Raw genomic sequence first — 17290 nt, 5'->3', positions numbered from 1 at the left:
TCTAGTAGTCTTATTAACATTTGCTAATGGCTGATGATTCCCTGCGATACAAGCATATCAGAATAAGAAAAGAGAACTTTCCATCCAAGCCAAGGCCTTATCCTGCAAAGCACTAAACAGAGCTTTCCACATTAATGAGTCACAGTGGATTGGATGCATGTCCTTGTCTTGTTAGTGTTCATTAGAGGCAACATGGAGAGAGGATTCTTCTAATGTTCTTCTCATCATGATCATAGGATATCTGGTCCAGACCAGGCTTAGTTGATGGAGGGAGGTTGCAGAAACATATGGGAGGTTGGCATAGGCAGATACAGATGTCTCAGATCATATTACACTTCAGAGTGGGAGAATTCGAAAGAGGAGATGAAATCTGAGTAAAACATTGCATCATCCAAAGAATATAAAAAATGAAGTGGCCTTCTATCTCAGTCTGTATCAGAATTAGATCTTTTTCTTACTCTCCCATTATTCTCTTCTTCTTCACACATGAAGAAAAATACTGCCTCAACCCTATTATTCTTTAGCTCCCTTGATGTGTGCCATACTAAAATACAAGATGTGTAGCAGCCTCAAGGTCCTTTGAATTCATATCCTTAACTTCGTAAGAAGTCATAAGTGAGTGAGATAGAACTGCTACTAGTTTAAACAGGTGCATAAGATTGCCAATGCTAGATAAGATTTAGAAAGTGAGGGGAATATAAGAAGTCATGCTTCACATAAGATCCTTACAAGTCGCAACTGAGAGCTACTCTAAATAATGACTGTCCTTCAACAAGGCTTCTAACCTAGTTTAAAGTTGGTTTTTCCTATTAAGTCGACTGTGACTCTTAAGTCAGTCATGCGACCAAGTCAGTTGAGCCTTCAAGGCAATCACATCATAAAAATAGCCATGACTTGAAGTCAATAATGCTTCTTTGAGTCAAATGTTTCCTCAAGTCAATCATGTATCCTTAAGTTGTTTGCAACTCATGTCGGCAATGCTTCTTCAAGTCAATTGCATCTTCAAGTCGGTCGAGCCTTAAAGGCAGTCGTGTTGTCAAGGCAATCGCAACTCCAAGTTAGGCATACTTCTTCAAGTTGATTCTTTCATCAAATCGCTCATGCATCATCAAGATATATGCACCTTAACCTCCAAGCCAGCTTTGATTCTTCGAGTCGGTTATGTGTCCTCAAAATGGTAGAGCCACATCGACAAGACAATCACAACTCTAAGACTACATTGCCTCTTTAAGTTGGTTGCAACTTTATGTTGGTCAAACTTGCCATATTTTCAAGTTGGTCAAGCCATAAGGAAGTCACGTCAATAAGACGGGGTCTTGACTTGAAGTCAATCATGCTTCTTCAAGACGATTGCTTCCTCGAGTCAATTATAAATCCTCAAGATGATTGTGACTCTAGGTCAACCAAGGCTTTAAAAGGTGCATTTTCAAGTCGATCGCATCATGACGATTGAAACTCCAAGTTAGCCATGCTTCTCTAACTTAACAATACATCATGGCGACCGCAGTTTGGCTCAAAGTTGTTGTGCTTTCCTTAAGTTAGTCATGTGCCCTCAATGTGGTCATTTCAATAGGACAACCACAAATGCAACTCTTGGTTTATATAAAGAATATATTTATATTTTTAATGTACATTTAGAGAAAATTCATTAGTCATTTATTAGGTCTCGACTCAAATAATACTTCCATAAATTATTTGTTGTAATTGCATGTTTTTTCTTTTCTCTCAATAATTTTTATCTTATTATGGATTTTTTTTAAATTGAGGAGTGATAAATATTCTTATCTAAATCATAAACTCCTTTTAAATTATGATATTTATATTAAAACATGTTTATATATTTTTTATAAAATTTTAAAAATAACTAATTTTATATGCTAACAAATAAATTCATGAGGATACCAAACAAGAAGGACAAACTCTTCTAGACATTCTCAAGGAGCATTCAAATTTTAGAGGCAATAACATTCCAAAGACAACAGGGGACAAGTCAACTTTATTGGCTCATCAATCAATATTTTATCATAATGTAAAACTTCTCATGTTGGATGTAGTATGCCATACAACTAAATCACTAAACAAGAAAAAACAAAGCACCATTTTTTCCTTGAGACGAGTATAAATTTCAATCGTAGCAAATCATACAACATATAATGCTACTACTATTTTGTCTCAAAATATCCCTGTTTTGTGCAGGGCAAACTAAAAGGAAGGAAAGAAGCTGCAAAAATAAGCTATGGGTTCCTACTAATTAATCTTACAATACAGTAATACATTTCACCATGTCATCACAAAATATCAAGAACATAGAAAACATTGGCATGTCCAGCTCTCATCTAGCAGATATATTAAACGGATCCAAGAATATCAGCAGCTCTCAGCTAGCACCATCTGAAATTTTAGTGATGTAAGCAGATAACCCAGAATCGTACTCTGATCTTCACATTTTTACATTCAGATTCATTTCTTTGTAAGAACCGACCTTCTCAGCCGCCTTCCGCAATGGCCTTCCAACAGAGGATCTTCTTTGGCACTCCCGATTCCCGAGTTCTGAAGACCCAATTGAATTATGCTTCTCATTCTTTACTCGTTCAACAGAAATATTTGATATGGAAGAAGTATAACAATCTCCATGAGCAATAGCTTACTCGTTCATTCTTGATCGTATAAACTAAAAACTTGGCATCCTCCATCTTGACTGAGTTCTCAGTAGGCTCACATGATTCAGACTTTAAATAACCGGATCTCCTCCGCAAGGATTTTCTGCTTTAGAAAAAAATGCTCAAATTTTAAATACTAAAAAGCAGGAACCATTCCAAAGCCATATAAAACATGGATTACCTTCTTCCATCAATCTTTTCCTCTGATGGCACCAGACAAGTCACTGGAAGTATGGCATCATCAATCTTGTGCAACTCCATAGATTCATGTGATTCAGATTTCAAACTACAGGATCTTGTTCGGAACGAACTTCTGGAAAAATAAAATAGGTATGAGTTCAATGACGCTCTCCAGAGAAAAAAAAAGGGGGGGGGCTATAGCTTAATCAGAATGTGCATTATCTTCTTCCCACAACCTTTTCATCTAGGCCCACTTGATGGGTCACTGGAGATCCGCCATCATCTCTTTTGAGCAAGTCATTCACAAATTCACATGATTCAGACTTCAAGCCACTGGATTTTGTTCGTAAGAACCTCCTTCTTCATTAATTAGAATGCATCAGAATTTACATTGTCGTTAAAGATTAACAAATTATTCAAAGCTTATCCAAAACATGAATTACCTTCTACCATCAACCTTTCCCTCTGATGCCACTTGATGAACCAAAGTGGTAGGGCCTAAAGCTGCAGAACCATACAACTGATATAAGAATGAAGAACAAACACAGAGATTTGAAATCAGATGCAGAACCACTAATTTCACTCATAGTGGTGAGTTGAATTACACTGTGGTTTTAACTTGCGCTTCTTATTGGGATTGCAGATTTTCTTGTCATTAGCAAGTTGAGTTGCATTTGCTTCAACCTCCTCACACTTGGTGGTTCCTACCTTTTGCAATTTGTAGAAAGAAAAATAACAGTATGAGCAAAAAAAGGGCAGCCTGAATGTAAACAAAACAAGCCATCGGATACCTCTGAGCCAATTTTGTTAAGGAGATCTTTGATCAATTTTTCTTTCTCCTAAGTTAGAGTAAAGAAAAAATATATATCACCATAGAGATTAAGAGAGGAGAAAACAAATTATGAAACTATAATAATCCTCCTTACCTCTAATTCTGAAGTCTTTAGTTTAAGGATTGATAAGGTACAACCAAGCTCATGTCGTTAATACTTTTAGCTGCAACATGAAATAAACAAATAAATATTATCAATCAAAATAACTTGACATGCAACTTCAATCGATTGACACAAAGTAAATCAAATTAAATCGCCTATTATAGCAAACGAAAATCACAATGAGCCAAACCATAAGGCAAGAAAACATACTCTATCTTTCCCTAAGTTGAGCTCCTGCGAAGCAAAAGACGAAACAGATAAAGAATGCATCTTTTTTGCAAACTGAAACAATAAAGAAAATGGACAAGGAATCAACCCCTAGCATGTGTGAGTTAGCCCGGGCCAATTGCCAGTTTTGTTGACTGGTTTTCTGCAATTCAAATTGGAGTTTTTGCGACTCAGTGCTACTCAGTTCTATGATTTTGCTGCCAAAACAAACAACGGATCAAACCATATCAATCGATCGCTGGTCCATGAATTTCGACGGACTATCTCTCAGTCAAGAAGTAATTTTGTCTTTTACAATTTACATACTTCTTTTCTGCAAGAAGCTTCAACAAGGCAGTATTTTCCTGGAATTCATATTGATCATGTAAAGAAAAGAGCATTTTCAAAAATCTTTTTTAGAAACAAACACTAAATGCAGATGAAGAAGGAAAGAAAGATGAAAAAGGGAGACCAAAAAGAAAATCTCCAAAGGTACCTTCGTGAGCTGGACGATGCAATCTTTGGAGATCGGGCAAGAAATCACATTCGAGTTACCTCGATCGACATCGGCACCCATCATTCCGGCCGTCCCCGAACTCAGCGTGTTGGTGATGTCGGACAATCTTTTTCCTCGCAGCGGCGCTTCGGACCAAGGGCAGCACATCATGCGATTTGATTCTACTATAAGGCAAGCAAACCCAGCATCAAACGCTAAACCTAACCCTAACTCGGATACTAGGGAAGAATCCGAGGATCAAACTGTATGAATCGAGAAGAGAGAAAAATGCACCGGAGGCGTCCGCATTGGTGTGGATCAGCGAGCGAGGAAGATGACCAGCGTCCATGGACTGACCAACGAGGACAAGGAACACGACCGCACTCCGAAGAAGCAGCTTTCTTCCTCACTGTGCCTTGATCAAGGAAATAAGAAGGAAAAGAACGAGAAAAAGATGAAGATTTTGGGACAGAGAGAGCAGAAGAACACGAAGCAAGAAAGAACAAAAGAGCATAAGAAGAGCAGCCCGATCGCGATCGAACAAGGAAAGAATGCCGAGAGCGAAAAAAAATTTGGACCATTTCTCGATTTGTGCGTGTCATCCTTGCGCAGGGGCCATGCTAATCTTCTCTGTATCGTTCCAATTTTATCGGATGTCTCCGAAGAGACAACCTCATCGCCAACTCTGCGGTATAAGAAGACGCGAACCAATCGCCTCATTACCGATATGGGATTATAAATAAATATTCTTACCACGTGCCCAAATCTGAACCGTCGCTTTGTCGAACGAACGGCATCTGTTTAACTGATCGACTGCATCCTCCTCGAACAATCCCCAAACGCATCGAAGCCGTCCTTTCTCATCCGCCCAGATCGTAAAGCTTGGTTGACTTGGTTGAGCAAGCTTCCATGCACAACTTTGGGCTGGGCTTCTAACACCTAATAAACATGTCCAATTCTCGAACCCATGGTCAAATCATATTTTGTGGGGGTCAACACAATCGATCAACAATGCAGTCAATGTTGATTTATTTCACAGAGAAGAAATCTATGTTGAATTCATGTTTGCCCACACTTTGGTGAGATGGACTTGTAACACAGCACACTCACCATCTTATGACGTGTATCTGTGGCTTCACTAAATAAACACTTTGATAAATTGAGTGAGTGTCCATTTTTATCTGCATCATCTGCTTTCTGCAAATCAACAATCCATCTTTCTTCTCCAAGTGAAAGGAGATGGTTGAGAGTTTAGGCTTCTCAGCATCTGTTTCCCCACTTGAAGTGGTCCTGGTGAGGTCACTCCGTAGGAAGGACACTCAAGAGAGAGAGAGAGAGAGAGAGAGAGATTAGGCAGCAACACCTTTGATCTGTAAGGCAGCTCCACAAAAAGGCCCATCCCTTGGCAAAGGAGATCTCAAGATAAGGGGAGCAGAAAGAGGAGAGGGGAAGATTAAGAGAACACACTCACACGGAAAGGAAAGGACAAAAAGCCTCCTGTCTCCCCTAGGGTTCTTTAAAGGTGTGCAATGGTGGCCTCTCCTCAGCACAGAGTCACATGGAGAACAGCTCCACTAGGGAAACAATTACCATCCATCATTGATCACATTGCTCACTTTTTATCATCTGAGTGATAAAGGTCAAACTCTAATGGGTTCCTAACCCCCACTGTGCGCCCTTTTCCCCCGTGATTGATGTCTCAACTTGTCAATCTAAGCCAAGGGCGGGCCTTTTTCTGCTAGAGCTGGAGTAGTTTATGAGAACAACTATTTGACCTGGTTGCTATAGTTAACAAACACACATTCGGAGACCAGTACTTGCAGGAGAGGCCCAGTAGCTACATTAGAAAAGCACTTCGTTAATCAAGAATGGATCACAGAAGATAACAGATGTCCGTGAAATGTGTGCAGTAAGATTCTCCTATTTCCTGTTTATATTATCAGTTTAATAATGTGGTGATCAATGGTTGCTGTCATGGTATTACGATGAAGCATGGATCGCTCTTAGTAATTTGCCATATGAGATTTCGCACCTGGAGCCACCGGAACTGTGATGATGCTTCCAAAGGAAAACAAAAACAAAAGTCCTTTTGTCTTCCGCTGTTTGATGATGGCAAAAGCATTGTTAAAGTGGAATTGGGATCCTTTTTTTTTTCTTTTATCTCGTCAACTACGTACAACCTAGTTAATCATTGTCAAATATAAGATATGGCTCATTTTAGCATTATCCACATAGGCGATCATACGTCCTCCACGTTGTTCGGCGCCGTACAAGTCGCGCTGAACACTACGGATGCATTTTAGAAAGTTCTGAATGGCGCCGCACGATCGAAACCCGTATGGGTCGATCGGTGCTCGTCTACAGGAAATGCGCCATCCTACTCGGCGTTGTACAAGTCGACTCCCAAACCCAAACTCCCAAGCATGGAGGTGGGAAGATAAGCAAAAAAAACTCAAAAATCCCACCCAAAAGATCCAACATTTTCGTCAAAAACTAAAATTCCCGCCAAAGCCAACTTTCTCTCCGTCTCCCAAAAAGCTGAAAATCAAAAATTTCTCGCTCGAATGCATCTTGTAGGGGTCGGTACCTTCCCCTCGCTCATCCAAGCCAATGCCCGAGCAGTGTTGCTCATCCAGTCATTTGTAGTCCTTCGTCGCTTGGCTCGATCATTATCAAAGTAGCTTCTTGGCCAAACAGGGGCCCGAGTATTGTTGCTCGGCCAAGCCAGTGCCTGAGTAGTGTTGCTCGGCCAGTCATGTGCAGTCCATCGTCGCTTGGCTCGATCATTATCATAGTAGTTGCTCAGCCAAACAGGGGTCCGAGTAGTGCTGCTCGGCCAAGCCAATGCCCGAACAGTTTTGCTCAGCTAGTCATGTGCCGTCCATCGTCGCTTGGCTCGATCATTATCATAGTAGTTGCTCGACCAAACAAGAGCCCGAGTAGTGCTGCTTGGCCAAGCCAATGCTCGAGCCACATTACTCGGCCATGCCATCCTCTAGTGCATAAGTAGTGTTGCTCGGCTAGTATTGTACAGTCCATCGTCGCTTGGCTCGATCATTATCAAAGCAATTGCTATGCCAAACATGGTCCCGAGTAGTGCTGCTCGGCTAAGCCGATGCCCGAGCCACATTGCTCGGTCAAGCCATTCCCCAATGTCGGAGTAGTGTTGCTCGACTAAGCCAATGGTCGTGTAGTGTTGATTAACCAGACATGTATAGTCCATCGTCGCTTGGCTCGATCATTATCAGAGTAGTTGCTTGGCTAAACAAAGGCCTGAATAGTGTTGCTCAACCAAGCCAGTGCCCGAGCCACATTGCTCAGCCAGGTCAGTCCCTAGTACCCGAGTAGTGTTGCTCAACCAAGCCAGTGCCCGAGCCACATTTCTCAGCCAGGCCAGTCCCTAGTACCCGAGTAGTGTTGCTCAACCAAGCTAGTGCTCGAGCCACATTGCTCGGTCAGGGTAGTTCCCAACGCTTGAGTAGTGTTGCTCAGCCAAGCTAGTGCCCGAGCCACATTGCTCGGCCAGGCCAGTCCCCAATGCCCGAGTAGTGCTACTCGACCAAGCCAGTGCCCGAGCCACATTGCTCAGCTAGACCAGTCCTAGGTGCCCGAGTAGTGTTGCTTGCCAAGCCAGTGCCCGACCAGTGTTGCTCGGCCAGGCCAATCCCTAGTGCTCGAGTAGTGTTGCTCGGCCAAGCTAGTGCCCGAGCCACATTGCTCTACTAGGCTAGTCCCTAGTGCTCGAGTAGTGTTGCTCGACCAGTCAAGTGCAGTCATTGTCCTTGTCTCGATCATTATCAGAGCAGCTGCTCGACAAAGCCATTGCCCGAGCCACATTGCTTGGTCAGGCCCGTCCCAAGTGCTCGGGTAGTGTTGCTCGGCCAAATAGGAGCCCGAGTAGTGTTGTTCGACTAAGCCAATGCCCAAGCCACATTGCTCGGCAAGGCCAGTTCCCAGTGCCCAAGTAATGTTGCTTGGCCAAGCCAGTGCCTAAGCAGTGTTGCTCGGCCAGTCACGTAAAGTCCATCGTTGCTTTGCTCGATCATTATCAGAGCAACTACTCGGCCAAATAGGAGCCCGGGTAGTGCTGCTCGACAAGCCCGTGCCCGAGCCACATTTCTCTGCCAGGCCAGTTCCTAGTGCTCGAGTAGTGTTGCTCGGTCAGTCATACCACAAAACTCAGAGCGACACTACACGGCGCAAACCCATACGGGTTAGTCGGCACCCGTCCGCTTTGTACAAGCCACCCTCCCGAGGAGTTGACAACCATTAAAGGACCATGTACGACTAACCACCCCCTTCGCAGATATAAAAGTCAACCCTCTGACCAATGAGAGAGGACTTCATACATTCAACTCGCTCTTATTCCACTCAACTCTAACTTAAGCTTCGGAGGGGTCGAGTCGGGAAATCTCTCTCCCGACCCCGACCTGAGTGCATAGGCTGGCAATGACGAAGCAAGCAACGAGGACCATGACCCAATCTGACTCGACACTCACTTCTGCTACCTGAGTCTCCGCGTGGGCAACCATGCACATCCGGGATTGGACCGAGCCGTACTTATTTCTCAGCCACAGCGTAAGGGTTCACCAACAATATGGACCTAAATCATCAAACAGAGCAATCTGATTTCCTCTAAATAATATCCTTACCATAAACCTGTTTACAGTCTTTAAAAGATGGCCTCCGATGTCTCTTTTGCTTATACTGCTCAAATCACTATGATTAGCAACTTTACTTGACATGAAGAAGACAAAGCTTCAGATGTGCAGCAACTGAACTTAGAGATGGCCCTGGCAAACTTCAGATCATTCAAGTTGTCCTCCAAGTTCTAGCATTAAAGATTCTAGTAGTCTTATTAACATTTGCTAATGGCTGATGATTCCCTGCGATACAAGCATATCAGAATAAGAAAAGAGAACTTTCCATCCAAGCCAAGGCCTTATCCTGCAAAGCACTAAACAGAGCTTTCCACATTAATGAGTCACAGTGGATTGGATGCATGTCCTTGTCTTGTTAGTGTTCATTAGAGGCAACATGGAGAGAGGATTCTTCTAATGTTCTTCTCATCATGATCATAGGATATCTGGTCCAGACCAGGCTTAGTTGATGGAGGGAGGTTGCAGAAACATATGGGAGGTTGGCGTAGGCAGATACAGATGTCTCAGATCATATTACACTTCAGAGTGGGAGAATTCGAAAGAGGAGATGAAATCTGAGTAAAACATTGCATCATCCAAAGAATATAAAAAATGAAGTGGCCTTCTATCTCAGTCTGTATCAGAATTAGATCTTTTTCTTACTCTCCCATTATTCTCTTCTTCTTCACACATGAAGAAAAATACTGCCTCAACCCTATTATTCTTTAGCTCCCTTGATGTGTGCCATACTAAAATACAAGATGTGTAGCAGCCTCAAGGTCCTTTGAATTCATATCCTTAACTTCGTAAGAAGTCATAAGTGAGTGAGATAGAACTGCTACTAGTTTAAACAGGTGCATAAGATTGCCAATGCTAGATAAGATTTAGAAAGTGAGGGGAATATAAGAAGTCATGCTTCACATAAGATCCTTACAAGTCGCAACTGAGAGCTACTCTAAATAATGACTGTCCTTCAACAAGGCTTCTAACCTAGTTTAAAGTTGGTTTTTCCTATTAAGTCGACTGTGACTCTTAAGTCAGTCATGCGACCAAGTCAGTTGAGCCTTCAAGGCAATCACATCATAAAAATAGCCATGACTTGAAGTCAATAATGCTTCTTTGAGTCAAATGTTTCCTCAAGTCAATCATGTATCCTTAAGTTGTTTGCAACTCATGTCGGCAATGCTTCTTCAAGTCAATTGCATCTTCAAGTCGGTCGAGCCTTAAAGGCAGTCGTGTTGTCAAGGCAATCGCAACTCCAAGTTAGGCATACTTCTTCAAGTTGATTCTTTCATCAAATCGCTCATGCATCATCAAGATATATGCACCTTAACCTCCAAGCCAGCTTTGATTCTTCGAGTCGGTTATGTGTCCTCAAAATGGTAGAGCCACATCGACAAGACAATCACAACTCTAAGACTACATTGCCTCTTTAAGTTGGTTGCAACTTTATGTTGGTCAAACTTGCCATATTTTCAAGTTGGTCAAGCCATAAGGAAGTCACGTCAATAAGACGGGGTCTTGACTTGAAGTCAATCATGCTTCTTCAAGACGATTGCTTCCTCGAGTCAATTATAAATCCTCAAGATGATTGTGACTCTAGGTCAACCAAGGCTTTAAAAGGTGCATTTTCAAGTCGATCGCATCATGACGATTGAAACTCCAAGTTAGCCATGCTTCTCTAACTTAACAATACATCATGGCGACCGCAGTTTGGCTCAAAGTTGTTGTGCTTTCCTTAAGTTAGTCATGTGCCCTCAATGTGGTCATTTCAATAGGACAACCACAAATGCAACTCTTGGTTTATATAAAGAATATATTTATATTTTTAATGTACATTTAGAGAAAATTCATTAGTCATTTATTAGGTCTCGACTCAAATAATACTTCCATAAATTATTTGTTGTAATTGCATGTTTTTTCTTTTCTCTCAATAATTTTTATCTTATTATGGATTTTTTTTAAATTGAGGAGTGATAAATATTCTTATCTAAATCATAAACTCCTTTTAAATTATGATATTTATATTAAAACATGTTTATATATTTTTTATAAAATTTTAAAAATAACTAATTTTATATGCTAACAAATAAATTCATGAGGATACCAAACAAGAAGGACAAACTCTTCTAGACATTCTCAAGGAGCATTCAAATTTTAGAGGCAATAACATTCCAAAGACAACAGGGGACAAGTCAACTTTATTGGCTCATCAATCAATATTTTATCATAATGTAAAACTTCTCATGTTGGATGTAGTATGCCATACAACTAAATCACTAAACAAGAAAAAACAAAGCACCATTTTTTCCTTGAGACGAGTATAAATTTCAATCGTAGCAAATCATACAACATATAATGCTACTACTATTTTGTCTCAAAATATCCCTGTTTTGTGCAGGGCAAACTAAAAGGAAGGAAAGAAGCTGCAAAAATAAGCTATGGGTTCCTACTAATTAATCTTACAATACAGTAATACATTTCACCATGTCATCACAAAATATCAAGAACATAGAAAACATTGGCATGTCCAGCTCTCATCTAGCAGATATATTAAACGGATCCAAGAATATCAGCAGCTCTCAGCTAGCACCATCTGAAATTTTAGTGATGTAAGCAGATAACCCAGAATCGTACTCTGATCTTCACATTTTTACATTCAGATTCATTTCTTTGTAAGAACCGACCTTCTCAGCCGCCTTCCGCAATGGCCTTCCAACAGAGGATCTTCTTTGGCACTCCCGATTCCCGAGTTCTGAAGACCCAATTGAATTATGCTTCTCATTCTTTACTCGTTCAACAGAAATATTTGATATGGAAGAAGTATAACAATCTCCATGAGCAATAGCTTACTCGTTCATTCTTGATCGTATAAACTAAAAACTTGGCATCCTCCATCTTGACTGAGTTCTCAGTAGGCTCACATGATTCAGACTTTAAATAATCGGATCTCCTCCGCAAGGATTTTCTGCTTTAGAAAAAAATGCTCAAATTTTAAATACTAAAAAGCAGGAACCATTCCAAAGCCATATAAAACATGGATTACCTTCTTCCATCAATCTTTTCCTCTGATGGCACCAGACAAGTCACTGGAAGTATGGCATCATCAATCTTGTGCAACTCCATAGATTCATGTGATTCAGATTTCAAACTACAGGATCTTGTTCGGAACGAACTTCTGGAAAAATAAAATAGGTATGAGTTCAATGACGCTCTCCAGAGAAAAAAAAAGGGGGGGGGCTATAGCTTAATCAGAATGTGCATTATCTTCTTCCCACAACCTTTTCATCTAGGCCCACTTGATGGGTCACTGGAGATCCGCCATCATCTCTTTTGAGCAAGTCATTCACAAATTCACATGATTCAGACTTCAAGCCACTGGATTTTGTTCGTAAGAACCTCCTTCTTCATTAATTAGAATGCATCAGAATTTACATTGTCGTTAAAGATTAACAAATTATTCAAAGCTTATCCAAAACATGAATTACCTTCTACCATCAACCTTTCCCTCTGATGCCACTTGATGAACCAAAGTGGTAGGGCCTAAAGCTGCAGAACCATACAACTGATATAAGAATGAAGAACAAACACAGAGATTTGAAATCAGATGCAGAACCACTAATTTCACTCATAGTGGTGAGTTGAATTACACTGTGGTTTTAACTTGCGCTTCTTATTGGGATTGCAGATTTTCTTGTCATTAGCAAGTTGAGTTGCATTTGCTTCAACCTCCTCACACTTGGTGGTTCCTACCTTTTGCAATTTGTAGAAAGAAAAATAACAGTATGAGCAAAAAAAGGGCAGCCTGAATGTAAACAAAACAAGCCATCGGATACCTCTGAGCCAATTTTGTTAAGGAGATCTTTGATCAATTTTTCTTTCTCCTAAGTTAGAGTAAAGAAAAAATATATATCACCATAGAGATTAAGAGAGGAGAAAACAAATTATGAAACTATAATAATCCTCCTTACCTCTAATTCTGAAGTCTTTAGTTTAAGGATTGATAAGGTACAACCAAGCTCATGTCGTTAATACTTTTAGCTGCAACATGAAATAAACAAATAAATATTATCAATCAAAATAACTTGACATGCAACTTCAATCGATTGACACAAAGTAAATCAAATTAAATCGCCTATTATAGCAAACGAAAATCACAATGAGCCAAACCATAAGGCAAGAAAACATACTCTATCTTTCCCTAAGTTGAGCTCCTGCGAAGCAAAAGACGAAACAGATAAAGAATGCATCTTTTTTGCAAACTGAAACAATAAAGAAAATGGACAAGGAATCAACCCCTAGCATGTGTGAGTTAGCCCGGGCCAATTGCCAGTTTTGTTGACTGGTTTTCTGCAATTCAAATTGGAGTTTTTGCGACTCAGTGCTACTCAGTTCTATGATTTTGCTGCCAAAACAAACAACGGATCAAACCATATCAATCGATCGCTGGTCCATGAATTTCGACGGACTATCTCTCAGTCAAGAAGTAATTTTGTCTTTTACAATTTACATACTTCTTTTCTGCAAGAAGCTTCAACAAGGCAGTATTTTCCTGGAATTCATATTGATCATGTAAAGAAAAGAGCATTTTCAAAAATCTTTTTTAGAAACAAACACTAAATGCAGATGAAGAAGGAAAGAAAGATGAAAAAGGGAGACCAAAAAGAAAATCTCCAAAGGTACCTTCGTGAGCTGGACGATGCAATCTTTGGAGATCGGGCAAGAAATCACATTCGAGTTACCTCGATCGACATCGGCACCCATCATTCCGGCCGTCCCCGAACTCAGCGTGTTGGTGATGTCGGACAATCTTTTTCCTCGCAGCGGCGCTTCGGACCAAGGGCAGCACATCATGCGATTTGATTCTACTATAAGGCAAGCAAACCCAGCATCAAACGCTAAACCTAACCCTAACTCGGATACTAGGGAAGAATCCGAGGATCAAACTGTATGAATCGAGAAGAGAGAAAAATGCACCGGAGGCGTCCGCATTGGTGTGGATCAGCGAGCGAGGAAGATGACCAGCGTCCATGGACTGACCAACGAGGACAAGGAACACGACCGCACTCCGAAGAAGCAGCTTTCTTCCTCACTGTGCCTTGATCAAGGAAATAAGAAGGAAAAGAACGAGAAAAAGATGAAGATTTTGGGACAGAGAGAGCAGAAGAACACGAAGCAAGAAAGAACAAAAGAGCATAAGAAGAGCAGCCCGATCGCGATCGAACAAGGAAAGAATGCCGAGAGCGAAAAAAAATTTGGACCATTTCTCGATTTGTGCGTGTCATCCTTGCGCAGGGGCCATGCTAATCTTCTCTGTATCGTTCCAATTTTATCGGATGTCTCCGAAGAGACAACCTCATCGCCAACTCTGCGGTATAAGAAGACGCGAACCAATCGCCTCATTACCGATATGGGATTATAAATAAATATTCTTACCACGTGCCCAAATCTGAACCGTCGCTTTGTCGAACGAACGGCATCTGTTTAACTGATCGACTGCATCCTCCTCGAACAATCCCCAAACGCATCGAAGCCGTCCTTTCTCATCCGCCCAGATCGTAAAGCTTGGTTGACTTGGTTGAGCAAGCTTCCATGCACAACTTTGGGCTGGGCTTCTAACACCTAATAAACATGTCCAATTCTCGAACCCATGGTCAAATCATATTTTGTGGGGGTCAACACAATCGATCAACAATGCAGTCAATGTTGATTTATTTCACAGAGAAGAAATCTATGTTGAATTCATGTTTGCCCACACTTTGGTGAGATGGACTTGTAACACAGCACACTCACCATCTTATGACGTGTATCTGTGGCTTCACTAAATAAACACTTTGATAAATTGAGTGAGTGTCCATTTTTATCTGCATCATCTGCTTTCTGCAAATCAACAATCCATCTTTCTTCTCCAAGTGAAAGGAGATGGTTGAGAGTTTAGGCTTCTCAGCATCTGTTTCCCCACTTGAAGTGGTCCTGGTGAGGTCACTCCGTAGGAAGGACACTCAAGAGAGAGAGAGAGAGAGAGAGAGAGATTAGGCAGCAACACCTTTGATCTGTAAGGCAGCTCCACAAAAAGGCCCATCCCTTGGCAAAGGAGATCTCAAGATAAGGGGAGCAGAAAGAGGAGAGGGGAAGATTAAGAGAACACACTCACACGGAAAGGAAAGGACAAAAAGCCTCCTGTCTCCCCTAGGGTTCTTTAAAGGTGTGCAATGGTGGCCTCTCCTCAGCACAGAGTCACATGGAGAACAGCTCCACTAGGGAAACAATTACCATCCATCATTGATCACATTGCTCACTTTTTATCATCTGAGTGATAAAGGTCAAACTCTAATGGGTTCCTAACCCCCACTGTGCGCCCTTTTCCCCCGTGATTGATGTCTCAACTTGTCAATCTAAGCCAAGGGCGGGCCTTTTTCTGCTAGAGCTGGAGTAGTTTATGAGAACAACTATTTGACCTGGTTGCTATAGTTAACAAACACACATTCGGAGACCAGTACTTGCAGGAGAGGCCCAGTAGCTACATTAGAAAAGCACTTCGTTAATCAAGAATGGATCACAGAAGATAACAGATGTCCGTGAAATGTGTGCAGTAAGATTCTCCTATTTCCTGTTTATATTATCAGTTTAATAATGTGGTGATCAATGGTTGCTGTCATGGTATTACGATGAAGCATGGATCGCTCTTAGTAATTTGCCATATGAGATTTCGCACCTGGAGCCACCGGAACTGTGATGATGCTTCCAAAGGAAAACAAAAACAAAAGTCCTTTTGTCTTCCGCTGTTTGATGATGGCAAAAGCATTGTTAAAGTGGAATTGGGATCCTTTTTTTTTTTCTTTTATCTCGTCAACTACGTACAACCTAGTTAATCATTGTCAAATATAAGATATGGCTCATTTTAGCATTATCCACATAGGCGATCATACGTCCTCCACGTTGTTCGGCGCCGTACAAGTCGCGCTGAACACTACGGATGCATTTTAGAAAGTTCTGAATGGCGCCGCACGATCGAAACCCGTATGGGTCGATCGGTGCTCGTCTACAGGAAATGCGTCATCCTACTCGGCGTTGTACAAGTCGACTCCCAAACCCAAACTCCCAAGCATGGCGGTGGGAAGATAAGCAAAAAAAACTCAAAAATCCCACCCAAAAGATCCAACATTTTCGTCAAAAACTAAAATTCCCGCCAAAGCCAACTTTCTCTCCGTCTCCCAAAAAGCTGAAAATCAAAAATTTCTCGCTCGAATGCATCTTGTAGGGGTCGGTACCTTCCCCTCGCTCATCCAAGCCAATGCCCGAGCAGTGTTGCTCATCCAGTCATTTGTAGTCCTTCGTCGCTTGGCTCGATCATTATCAAAGTAGCTTCTTGGCCAAACAGGGGCCCGAGTATTGTTGCTCGGCCAAGCCAGTGCCTGAGTAGTGTTGCTCAGCCAGTCATGTGCAGTCCATCGTCGCTTGGCTCGACTGTGCCTCTTAAGTCAGTCATGCGACCAAGTCAGTTGAGCCTTCAAGGCAATCACATCATAAAAATAGCCATGACTTGAAGTCAATAATGCTTCTTTGAGTCAATTGTTTCCTCAAGTCAATCATGTATCCTTAAGTTGTTTGCAACTAATGTCGGCAATGCTTCTTCAAGTCAATTGCATCTTCAAGTCGGTCGAGCCTTAAAGGCAGTCGTGTTGTCAAGGCAACCACAACTCCAAGTTAGGCATACTTCTTCAAGTTGATTCTTTCATCAAATCGCTCATGCATCATCAAGATATATGCACCTTAACCTCCAAGCCAGCTTTGATTCTTCGAGTCGGTTATGTGTCCTCAAAATGGTAGAGCTACATCGACAAGACAATCACAACTCTAAGATTACATTGCCTCTTTATGTTGGTTGCAACTTTATGTTGGTCACACTTGCCATATTTTCAAGTTGGTCAAGCCATAAGGAAGTCACGTCAATAAGACGGGGTCTTTACTTGAAGTCAGTCATGCTTCTTCAAGACGATTGCTTCCTCGAGTCAATTATAAATCCTCAAGATGATTGTGACTCTAGGTCAACCAAGGCTTTAAAAGGTGCATTTTCAAGTCGATCGCATCATGACGATTGAAACTCCAAGTTAGCCATGCTTCCCTAACTTAACAATACATCATCATGACGACCGTAGTTTGGCTCAAAGT

General features: G+C 41.4%; 2 long non-coding RNA genes and 2 other non-coding genes across 13 annotated transcripts; all 4 read right to left on the bottom strand.

The window, feature by feature from the left end:
• Window positions 1–2075: 2075 nt before the first annotated feature.
• LOC135636335 (uncharacterized) lies at window positions 2076–5957 on the bottom strand. 4 transcript variants are annotated; one of them, XR_010495887.1, is made up of 7 exons: window positions 4773–5957; window positions 3446–4663; window positions 3284–3344; window positions 3077–3200; window positions 2842–2973; window positions 2649–2763; window positions 2076–2550 (listed from the first exon to the last, which is right to left on the bottom strand). It is a non-coding gene; the product is annotated as an uncharacterized LOC135636335 (long non-coding RNA). The 4 variants fall into 4 exon arrangements; XR_010495886.1 differs by having other exon boundaries at window positions 2076–2763; window positions 3446–3548; window positions 3632–4663; XR_010495884.1 differs by having other exon boundaries at window positions 2076–2763.
• LOC135637424 (U6 spliceosomal RNA) lies at window positions 5045–5147 on the bottom strand. Its single transcript, XR_010496272.1, has one exon. It is a non-coding gene; the product is annotated as a U6 spliceosomal RNA (small nuclear RNA).
• Window positions 5958–11398: 5441 nt separating the features above from the next.
• On the bottom strand, window positions 11399–15280 carry LOC135636103 (uncharacterized). 7 transcript variants are annotated; one of them, XR_010495813.1, is made up of 9 exons: window positions 14096–15280; window positions 13309–13986; window positions 13090–13159; window positions 12955–13002; window positions 12769–12871; window positions 12607–12667; window positions 12400–12523; window positions 12165–12296; window positions 11399–12086 (listed from the first exon to the last, which is right to left on the bottom strand). It is a non-coding gene; the product is annotated as an uncharacterized LOC135636103 (long non-coding RNA). The 7 variants fall into 7 exon arrangements; XR_010495812.1 differs by having other exon boundaries at window positions 13090–13986; XR_010495811.1 differs by having other exon boundaries at window positions 11399–11873; window positions 11972–12086; window positions 12769–13986.
• LOC135637423 (U6 spliceosomal RNA) lies at window positions 14368–14470 on the bottom strand. Its single transcript, XR_010496271.1, has one exon. It is a non-coding gene; the product is annotated as a U6 spliceosomal RNA (small nuclear RNA).
• Window positions 15281–17290: the final 2010 nt, after the last annotated feature.

The sequence above is a fragment of the Musa acuminata genome, chromosome BXJ3-4 (assembly GCF_036884655.1).
Source record: "Musa acuminata AAA Group cultivar baxijiao chromosome BXJ3-4, Cavendish_Baxijiao_AAA, whole genome shotgun sequence".
Lineage (NCBI taxonomy): Eukaryota > Viridiplantae > Streptophyta > Magnoliopsida > Zingiberales > Musaceae > Musa > Musa acuminata.
Note: the sequence above shows the minus strand (reverse complement) of the source record. Positions and strands in the feature narration are given on the sequence as shown.